The sequence below is a fragment of the Astatotilapia calliptera genome, chromosome 9, assembly GCF_900246225.1.
Source record: "Astatotilapia calliptera chromosome 9, fAstCal1.2, whole genome shotgun sequence".
NCBI classification, from domain to species: Eukaryota; Metazoa; Chordata; class Actinopteri; order Cichliformes; family Cichlidae; genus Astatotilapia; species Astatotilapia calliptera.
Window position 1 is genome coordinate 7,094,213 of NC_039310.1, and position 11,659 is coordinate 7,105,871.

The 11,659-nt window shown below is 37.9% G+C and overlaps 1 long non-coding RNA gene across 1 annotated transcript; it reads left to right on the plus strand.

Moving 5' to 3' along the window:
- The first annotated feature begins 6,710 nt into the window (after nucleotides 1-6,710).
- On the plus strand, nucleotides 6,711-10,529 carry LOC113029914 (uncharacterized). Its single transcript, XR_003273515.1, has 3 exons — nucleotides 6,711-6,931; nucleotides 8,056-8,190; nucleotides 9,475-10,529. It is a non-coding gene; the product is annotated as an uncharacterized LOC113029914 (long non-coding RNA).
- The last annotated feature ends 1,130 nt before the right edge of the window (nucleotides 10,530-11,659 follow it).

The window sequence follows — 11,659 nt, forward strand, 5'->3', positions numbered from 1 at the left end:
CACTTTAATGTTCTGGATTTCAGCCCAGACCTTCTCCAACAAACGTTCATGCAGAGAATCGGAAGAGGGGGACACTGATATTTTAGCAAACTCTGAAAACACAGTTTGAATAAGTTTGCTCAGCCATATTTTATCCTCAGAGTTGTTTTCAGCCGGCACGCTTTCATGTTTAACAGGGGATTTCTGTGGGGTTGGAGCTTTTACAGAACTAGATGTATATTCAGAAGATGGAACCAGGTGTTTTTTGAATGTAGAAATGATCGTTTCTTGGTGTTTTTCGTCTAAAACCATGGTGGAGAAAACAGCATGCTCTGGAATAGCCAGCTCCTTACAGATGTCAGAGAAAATGACCGTTTCCACATTTTCTGCGATTTCTACATCTTTAGACTCCAGCTCAGGCCAGAGTTTGTCAAACATTTTTTTCTTGTAATTTTCAGCAGAGAGATGTGCTGCTTTTTCGGCCTGAAAAATCACACCGTCAATGACTGACTGTACGGTGTAATCCATAGGAACGTCACAAGATGTTACTGGATTTTCTATGGCGCTTTCAACTCCGTCTGCGGAGCTGACAGAACTTGACTGACGCCTACAGCGCATCCACGGGTTTTTGAGTTTTTTCTTTAACCCACCGCCACGTGCAGTCTTCCTTCGCTTGACTATTTTTCTGCCAGCAGTGGCAGAGGAGACGTCAAGTTCAGGGGTGGCCTGGGAAGACCCCTGGTTTGCAGCTGTCGACTGCGAGCACAGGGTCACCATGTTTGCCACAAATTGAGAGAGCTGTTGTGTGGTGACCTTGTCTGCGCGACCTAACATAAACTCGTCCCACTGCCCCGCTGTAATGTTGTCGAACAACTGGCGCACAAGTGATTTCACAGCACTTACTGTGTCATCAGTTGTACAATTATCCAGATTACTCCTAGCTTTTATATTTTTCATTGTGTTTAAATTTCTCTTTGCTTCGTGAAAATTTATTCTAGGTTTGTTATTAAGCAAGTAACTGCGTTTGAACCCAAGCGGTGTGTGTGTCTAGACATTGCCTTGCCTTCTATATATAGATTCACGTCGCCTGTGACGTGACTACTCCATTGATCCCTGGTTGTGATGTCATTTGATCTGCGTTTAACCCCGCCCACCCTCAAAGAAAAAACGAGAAACTGTTGCCTAGCAACCGCTACACGCTGTCTGAGCCGCAGAACCGTTTGTTTGTTTGTTTTTTGTTTTTTTTGTAAAAGTAGGGAAAAATGAATTGCATGGGTCTAAGGCATGCATGCCAACCGTCCCGATTTCTCCGGGAGTGCCCCTTCCGAAAATCTCCCGGAGCCACCATTCTCCCGAATTTCTCCCGATTTTCCACCCGGACAACAAAGTTGAAAAACCATATCCCAGAATTCAAAGCACGGTCCAGCCAATTCCAGTTTCCAACAATGGCGGCAGCTACTTAGTGTTAATATTACTCTTATTATTCTTTCTGGGTCGCAAAATAAACTTTTAACATATTTTCAGGCGAGAATGTAGGTGTGTAAACCTTAAATATCTGAGCCGGCGAGAGCAGCAAACCCCCGCGGTTTTCGCTACTCAGGTTAAACATGCGTGGAAGGCAGTGGATGAGATTACTGATGTCTGAACACAAAAATACAGATACTGAAGCCGCAATTTAAACCTAAGGTACCTACCATTCTCCAATACAGGGTTTGTGTGTTATATTTTCAGTGGGCTGATTGCGCCATCTAGTGATTATTTTTTATCATCACATTCTTAAAAGACATCTGCAGTGTAGCAGGCTTTACTTAACTTTACTTAACATCTTATCTGGACATATTTGGAGTTTACAGTGTTATTATACTATATATATATATATATATATATATATATATATATATATATATATATATATATATATATATATATATATATATATATATATATATATATATATATATATATGCTAAAAAACAACAACAAAACTTTAATTTTACAGTGTTTATTTATCGGATAAAGTAAGTTAAATTTCATCGTTATTGTTAGGTATTTTAGTACCATGGGAGCATTTACTGGATATTGTTTTATAGTGACATTATGCAGGAAAACTCTGTCATTCAATAAGGCCCCTTTGTTTCAGTGTTTTTCTCTTTGACCCAAGAATTGATGTGTGAGAATCACAGGCTGGTACAAGGTTGAAATACCACAGAGATCACTCCCTCAGCTACATTAGTTTCTTAATCTCTTAGGAGACGCCTGTTGAAGGCCAGATGGTTTGTTTCAGAATTCACTAATGAAAGAACTCTTTATTTTGTGCCTTGAAAATATGTCGCTGAGATAATCACAATTGTAGCTGAACTGATAAACTACACAAAGGATGCTTCTTCACCCAAGGGCAGGAAGACGCTCCCTTATCTTGGTCTGTACTGGTTTAAACTGATAATCTGCTGTCTCATGAATTTTACCCTCTATATAAACTGTTGTACTTGTGAATAAAGTTGAGTCAATTTGGGAAGACAATCTAAAGCAGTCTCTGTTTTCTTGTTCTCCCAAGCTGCTCCCGAGCTCGTACTAACACGCTGAATGGCATGCTTGAATGTTGCTTGAGAATATATTTGACTGTGTTACAGACTAAGGTACATTCTCTGCTGATAGACGTCCACGCCTCGAAGGAAGCCGATCCACGGATTAGGCCCTGGAAACCGTTTCCTTCAGTTATTATTGTCCGGCTGGAAGCAGCAGGGGTGTCAAAATTCAGAGGCCATATCCACCCGAGGCCTTCGCGGTCTAAGTGCGCCGGGTCCTCCGAAAGCCAGGTAGGCTGAAGTGAGCGACTGTGAAATTGGACGGTCAGAATTACGTCACGAGCTCTCTCGGTGGAGATCAACTCTGCCGTCTGCTGCTTGCTATCTAAAATATAACCGGACTTTGGCGCAAATTCTCGACCATCTCACACTTCTGTTTAATCGGTTTTCTGTTTGACGTTTATTCAGTTGTGTGAAATACTCAGGAATCCTCCAGAGGGCTTAATAAAGTTTTATTGATTCTAATCATCTCAGCCAAACCGATTTACTCACGAATAAATAAAACACTGAAAAAAGCCAGACAATAACATTTTTAAGTTATCCAAGTGACTTATCATGTTTAACCTGAGTAGCGAAAACCGCGGGGGTTTGCTGCTCTCGCCGGCTCAGATATTTAAGGTTTACACACCTACATTCTCGCCTGAAAATATGTTAAAAGTTTATTTTGCGACCCAGAAAGAATAATAAGAGTAATATTAACACTAAGTAGCTGCCGCCATTGTTGGAAACTGGAATTGGCTGGACCGTGCTTTGAATTCTGGGATATGGTTTTTCAACTTTGTTGTCCGGGTGGAAAATCGGGAGAAATTCGGGAGAATGGTGGCTCCGGGAGATTTTCGGAAGGGGCACTCCCGGAGAAATCGGGACGGTTGGCATGCATGCCTTAGACCCATGCAATTCATTTTTCCCTACTTTTACAAAAAAAAACAAAAAACAAACAAACAAACGGTTCTGCGGCTCAGACAGCGTGTAGCGGTTGCTAGGCAACAGTTTCTCGTTTTTTCTTTGAGGGTGGGCGGGGTTAAACGCAGATCAAATGACATCACAACCAGGGATCAAAGGAGTAGTCACGTCACAGGCGACGTGAATCTATATATAGAAGGCAAGGCAATGTCTAGACACACACACCGCTTGGGTTCAAACGCAGTTACTTGCTTAATAACAAACCTAGAATAAATTTTCACGAAGCAAAGAGAAATTTAAACACAATGAAAAATATAAAAGCTAGGAGTAATCTGGATAATTGTACAACTGATGACACAGTAAGTGCTGTGAAATCACTTGTGCGCCAGTTGTTCGACAACATTACAGCGGGGCAGTGGGACGAGTTTATGTTAGGTCGCGCAGACAAGGTCACCACACAACAGCTCTCTCAATTTGTGGCAAACATGGTGACCCTGTGCTCGCAGTCGACAGCTGCAAACCAGGGGTCTTCCCAGGCCACCCCTGCACTTGACGTCTCCTCTGCCACTGCTGGCAGAAAAATAGTCAAGCGAAGGAAGACTGCACGTGGCGGTGGGTTAAAGAAAAAACTCAAAAACCCGTGGATGCGCCGTAGGCGTCAGTCAAGTTCTGTCAGCTCCGCAGACGGAGTTGAAAGCGCCATAGAAAATCCAGTAACATCTTGTGACGTTCCTATGGATTACACCGTACAGTCAGTCATTGACGGTGTGATTTTTCAGGCCGAAAAAGCAGCACATCTCTCTGCTGAAAATTACAAGAAAAAAATGTTTGACAAACTCTGGCCTGAGCTGGAGTCTAAAGATGTAGAAATCGCAGAAAATGTGGAAACTGTCATTTTCTCTGACATCTGTAAGGAGCTGGCTATTCCAGAGCATGCTGTTTTCTCCACCATGGTTTTAGACGAAAAACACCAAGAAACGATCATTTCTACATTCAAAAAACACCTGGTTCCATCTTCTGAATATACATCTAGTTCTGTAAAAGCTCCAACCCCACAGAAATCCCCTGTTAAACATGAAAGCGTGCCGGCTGAAAACAACTCTGAGGATAAAATATGGCTGAGCAAACTTATTCAAACTGTGTTTTCAGAGTTTGCCAAAATATCAGTGTCCCCCTCTTCCGATTCTCTGCATGAACGTTTGTTGGAGAAGGTCTGGGCTGAAATCCAGAACATTAAAGTGCCTTTAGGCCCAGAAGTGCTGGAAAAGGTTGCCAAGGACATTTTCAGTGATCTAAATGAAAAATTAACTGCTTTAGATGAATCACTGAGTGACACCACAGTTTTTTGTGTGTTCAAACAACACCTATTGGCATTAACAGACACGTGTGAAGTTGAATCACGTGAGAAAGAAGAAAAATACAGACTTTCTGTGGAACTCTGTAATGGGGACGTGATTAGGTGTGCTTTTGATAAGGCAGGCATTTTCATGCCCCCAGACATGATTGAAGCCATCCAAAACAGATTTACCACTGTAGTCTGGAAAGAACTCAAAGAAGAATGTGTTAAAGTTCCATTGGAGAACTTTAAAAACCTCAGCAAGCTGGTTTACAAATCTCTTTGCAAAAAGTATAAAACGCCTGAGAACGTTCTCCTGTTCATGCAGTTACAGTACCCAATAGTTGAGGAAACAATCGTGGACGTGTTCAAAAACCAAATAGCAAAATTATCTAAGAAACCGGGTTCCATCCGCCAATTTTTAGCATCTGCACGCAATTTTTTTTGCCGGAGCAAAAGACACAATAAGGTTTCTGTAATGTAGGGAAATCAACTGAAAACATTTCTTAAAAACTAATTGGAGCCATTTTTAAAATCATAATGGCTCTTTAATTAATTGGATCATTTATGAAACTCCGCGGACCGGTCGCGACAGATGGCCGTCCCCTCACTGAGCCTGGTTCTGTCGGAGGTTTCTTTCTCTTAAAAGAAAGTTTTTCCTCCCCACTGTCGCCGAGTGCTTGCTCAGAGGGGTGTGTCTGCTGGGGTTTTCTTTTTAACACTGGAAGGTACCAAACCTTACAGTAATACATTGTAAGGTTTCCTTACAGTGTATTACTGTAAGGAAACCTTACAGTGTGAAAAGACCATCATTTACTTTCCCTTACAGATTGAAGTGAACTGAATTGAACCGAAAACACAACTAATTCAGCGCTTCAAGTTAATGTCAATAAAAATGTTTACATTTCATGCCCTGATTTCTGTTTGATTTCATTGTCTGTGAGTTGAACAAATTCATTCTTACCAACTTTGTGTTTCATTTAAACGTGTAACCTATTTTTAAACCTTTCAAAAATCTGAACATGGCAGAATACCGTTTAATAAAGCAGAATGTGATATTTTGTATCTGACTTATTTCAAAACATACATTGATTTATGTGTGGAAGAAGACAATGTAGCATTTTTTAAAGGAGAGAAAAGAAAAGGCAAATTCCTTTTTTCTTTTGAGATATTTGAACCATTTGACAAATTTGTTATAAAATGTATTCTTAATTTTTATAGTATTTGCTACATCTGGAATTTTGCTTAAAATGTATTGTGCAATTTATTTAGATTTTTCAAGGGAAAAAGTCACACTGATTATATACACTAGATGTCGATACACCATATATATCTATATATATATGTATCTATCTATCTATCTATCTATCTATCTATCTATCTATCTATCTATCTATCTATCTATCTATCTATCTATCTATCTATCTATCTATCTATATATATAGATATAGATATATATATAGTATAATAACACTGTAAACTCCAAATATGTCCAGATAAGATGTTAAGTAAAGTTAAGTAAAGCATGCTACACTGCAGATGTCTTTTAAGAATGTGATGATAAAAAATAATCACTAGATGGCGCAATCAGCCCACTGAAAATATAACACACAAACCCTGTATTGGAGAATGGTAGGTACCTTAGGTTTACATTGCGGCTTCAGTATCTGTATTTTTGTGTTCAGACATCAGTAATCTCATCCACTGCCTTCCACGCAGGGCCCCTTATTCCTAATGATACGAAGGGGCCACAGAGGAGACTGTTTAGCTTTTGATCCTCATATAGTTAAGGTGGCACACAAACATAAAAAATTATATATATATATATATATATATATATATATATATATATATATATATATATATATATATATATATATATATATATACATCACTGTAAAAAAAATCCGTAAAAATACAGTACAATCTACTGTATAAACGTGAAGGAATTTTCCGTATTAGTCATTTACAGGTATTTTTCTGTATTTCTCAACTACTGCAATGCATTGTGGGAAAAAGAACCTGAAAAGGAGGGAAAAGTAAGCGCAAGAGCAGCCATTAGGCTTCTTTCAGGCTTCATCTGGATTTTGGATTCTGAAGTTGGAGAAACTGCCTTCAAATTTCTGTGGTAAGTATTAAAACTCATGTTTCGTTTTATTAAAATAATGTTTTTTCAAAAGACTCCGTGTTTGTATTTAGAAAGAATTGTTAATTTATTTGTTAACTGGTTTCGGCTGTCTCCAGACAAGTCAGGAATATTTTGCTGACTCATTTTTTAAAATAATTGTTATTTAGGTTTAACATGACTTAAGCTTTATTTTAATTAATGTTAAAATAATTTTTACTGTGATACCACCAGTTTTTCCCTTCAGTGGCTGAACCAGTTTTCATAAATATTATAGTTAGCTGTCTGTGTCTCTCTGGGTATTACACAGCTGTGACTGCTAACTAGCTAATTAGCGAAAGTCAGCGATGTGGCTAACTGGGAAAGTGAGAACTTCATGGTTCTAGAAATTATTCTAGGACTCTAATAAGTACTGTATCAATACCTGTGTTTTACAGTTGGCTCTACTGTACACTTTAAAGGGTTTCAGGCAAAGTTACACTAACCCTAGTTTAAGCCTCAGACCTTCCTGGCTGACGCTAGCAAATGCTAATGTTAGCCTCTGATTTGGGCTGCTAAAGTAAAGACTTTTAGCTAGCTGACCAGCATAGATTATTTCGGTGGTTAACAGACTGTAGTGGTAAAATTATTGAAAGTATAGTTTCACCTCAGCACATTTACAATTACAGTATGTCTATTTTGTAGCACATAGAAATGTTTAGTTAATATTTACAGACAGACACATTTTCCCTGTAACTGTGTTTTTACTCCAACATTTGTTGAAAATGTAATTTATGAAATGCTGAGCAGCATTTCTTGTATGTGGAATATTTTTGTCACCCCACTGTGCAAATATGATTAAATACTAATAATTATTACTAAAAAAAATTCAATAATAAATCAATAATAACTATTTCTTGATTGTATAATGTAAGCGCAGTGCTGGTGTGCAGGGGCTCTATATGCCTTGTCTATATCAAGCTTTTAGCCAAATATAAGCAGAGATATTTGTATCTTTCTTAAAAATCCAGATCCTTACAGATTATTTGAGAAATGGATCAACAGCTATCACTACTTGAAGCACTTTAAGTCCTGCAGTGGAAAAATATCCCTTATTTCACCTTTGATCACACACTTTGGTTTTCCAGTGCAGAGCAATGGCCAAGAAAAGGAAAGACTTCCCCGAGTGAAAAAAAAGATGAAGATACAAGCTGGTGATGATCCAGAGCAGCTGGTCTCAGGAAATGAAGAAAAACCCTGATCACCTTCTCTACAAACACAAGGTGAGTTTAATGTTGTGGTTGATTTAGTTTTTCAAGGTATGTATGTTACTTTAATTATAAACTGCTTTTGTTGCAACAGAATGGTGTTATGTGTATGCAACTCTACGTGAATTATAATCCTTTGTAGGGCTGCGTGATATGACCAAAGTCTCATATCCCAATATAAGACATTTCTCTCCTGATAACGATATATATCACAAAATAGTGCATTTTCTGTAAATTCTGTGATTCTCGGGCAACTCGACTTATGTGAAATGTTTTCAGTTGGGCGTCGTGTACCAGGAGTCGAGTGTTTTGACCGATGCATGAAACTATACATTTTTAGACATGAGTTTAAATGGCCGCCATTTTCTTTCTGAGTATTTATTAGACGGCGTGCTGCAAGGAAAAGCCTGTTCTAACGTTTGAGTCTAAGGATTATTTTGAGCACCTGACGACTCTTTTTTGCTTTTCATTCGTAAACTCTCTCGAAACTCTTTCATGTGATTCTTGTGTAGGTGGTTAAAGAGGTTTGTCGTGTTCGAGTGGTGGTGGGGACCAGTTTGTGGCATAATTTGCATAGTACAGTTTTCTGGGGCGTGTCAGACTTTTCATAACCAAACCATGTCCATGCTACAGAGGTAGCCCCTCATTTAACAATAAGGTCCTCGATTTCTTTTGACTGGTCCTTCTGGTTCTGCCTCATCCTTGCTGGCCATGCTGGTATTCTCTGTGCCTTCGTCTGCGTGGTGACTGTAAGCGCCATTTATAGTTACTTGATGTTTTTATTTGAGGTCATTTGTTTGATGCATATTCTGAAATTTTATGTTTGAGAATAATGTATATCATTTCAGTTTAGTTTGAAAAGTCTCAACAGAAACTTGAGCTTTATTGTGAAAGGTTTATGTGGAAAATAAACAAGCGGACGGCGGAGCCACACGATGGTTTTATCCTCATTGTTGGTAACGAAAGTACGCGTTAAAAACAGTCACTTGTCCGTCCATAGTGTGGTTATTTTAAGTATAAGAGAAGGAGAGAACTTTAAGAAATAATATAGCAACTACAGTGACCATCAAAACCATGAAAAAAATATTGCCGTAAACAGTTTATTTTGCAACACCACAAAACAAAGAATAGTGTATAATATGAAACGATAGACATTTTTATATCGTAATCTGATATATATCGTCATATCGCACAGCCCTAATCCTTTTTTTGTTTATGTTGTTTATGCTCTAGGTAAAAAAAAATTATAAAAATACAAACTTTTTAAAAATGTCTTGTTGTTTCTCTTTTTTTCCTCAGAATAAATTGCGACTAGTCTCAATGGCTGACACGGAGGAGCAACACAGCGACACGTTAACTCCGACTGCTGCAGTTCCTGTATGAACTGAGCAACTCTTAAAATCCAAGGAAAAGCTGAGTGTATTTTACTTAAAGCTCAGATGGACCTTGATGTACTAACATGCAGGCTGCATTCAGGACTTTGTCACACTGTTATATGAAGAGCGGTAACAAGACTTTGTAGTAATTTGTCTTACTATTGTCTTATTTGTTGTGATTTAGGGTCTGTGCGCACAAGCAGAGGTTTTTGTTTGTAACTGTAACCTCGTTTTCAGAGCCTTGTCTAACATTTAATGGTCATGAAATATGTCAGACTTTTTCCTCTACTTAACCAGCTTAGAGAATTTGAACACCGTGGAGAAAAAGGTGTGCATTAAGGATTTTGAACTATGATGTTTAAGTGTTGTCACTGCTGAGGATTCGTGGACACAGATCCTTATTCACTATGCTGCTGTTTACAGTTTAACTTTTCATCAGAACAAGCACTTCTAATTATACTTTGCTCCTCACTGACAAAACAAGTCCCGTAAATACACTTTTATCTTTAAGTTTGGGACAGTAATCTGTCTTAACTTATTATGTGTTGTAGTTATCATATGGTGAAAAGTCCTGTGGTTATCCATCAGTCCTGTTCGAATAAACCCAAAGTTCAGGAACATCTTCTTTAGATCTGTTCAGTTGTATTCATGTGGCACCACTTAAACAGTCAACAAATTTTGACTCAAGTATGTTATATTGTAAGGTAAAGAGCCCAAAGAGTTAATCTCAGACAAATGTTCACGCAAATGTGAATTACATTCACTTCATTAATGAAGTGAATGCAATTCAGTAATCAAAGGTGTTTGGCTATAACTGACTACATGTGTATACTGTATCATAAGTGGACAGAGATGGATGTAAACCACACCTTAACCATTTGGCTGAGGCAAAACTACCACAAGGCAGTGATTCTAACTAAAAGGTACTCTGGATATTATTAAATGTGAACATGTCGTTAAATATGACATTTTTTGTTTGTCAGGTGTCCTGTTTGAAGAAAACACTTGGTAGCCACTTGAATGAATGTAAATAAACACATTTACATGAGGGCAACCTGATTTCAAGGAAATAAAAATGCTCAAATTTGAAAGCTTGTGAGTTATTTTGTTCATGTATCAGCTGTTTAGTAGTTTTATGACAAGATGGATGCTGTCATTATATTTAAGTATAGTGTTTGAGTTAAGGAGAATAAAAGAATATTTAACATTAATTGTACCAATGTTGTTGTGTACGAAGCACAAATTAATTTAAGTTTTAATTTATGAATTTTTGAGTACATGGTGTACTAGGTTGTAATTGCATAGAAATGTACGTTTAAGGATATAAAGAACTATATTTAATGAGTTACAGTGAAAAGAAGTGCTTGGAAATAGTAATATAAACAGAAATTTCAATTTTTCTATTAACGGAAAATATCAGTTAATGATACAGAAAATATACTGTGAATAAACGGAATTTTCTGTTTTATAGCTGAAGGAAATGTCCGTAAATAGTACAGAGAGTATACTGTAAATCTACAGAATTTTCCGTTTTATCATTTACAGAAAGGTCCGTCAAACCTCCGTAAAAAAACAGAAAATGTACTGGCAGAAAATTACCAGGACATTTTCTGTTTTTCTACGGAATATTTTTTTACAGTGATATACATATATATATATGCTAAAAAAACAACAACAAAACTTTAATTTTACAGTGTTTATTTATCGGATAAAGTAAGTTAAATTTCATAGTTGTTATTGTCCGGCTGGAAGCAGCAGGGGTGTCAAAATTCAGAGGCCATATCCACCCGAGGCCTTCGCGGTCTAAGTGCGCCGGGTCCTCCGAAAGCCAGGTAGGCTGAAGTGAGCGACTGTGAAATTGGACGGTCAGAATTACGTCACGAGCTCTCTCGGTGGAGATCAACTCTGCCGTCTGCTGCTTGCTATCTAAAATATAACCGGACTTTGGCGCAAATTCTCGACCATCTCACACTTCTGTTTAATCGGTTTTCTGTTTGACGTTTATTCAGTTGTGTGAAATACTCAGGAATCCTCCAGAGGGCTTAATAAAGTTTTATTGACTCTAATCATCTCAGCCAAACCGATTTACTCACGAATAAATAAAACAC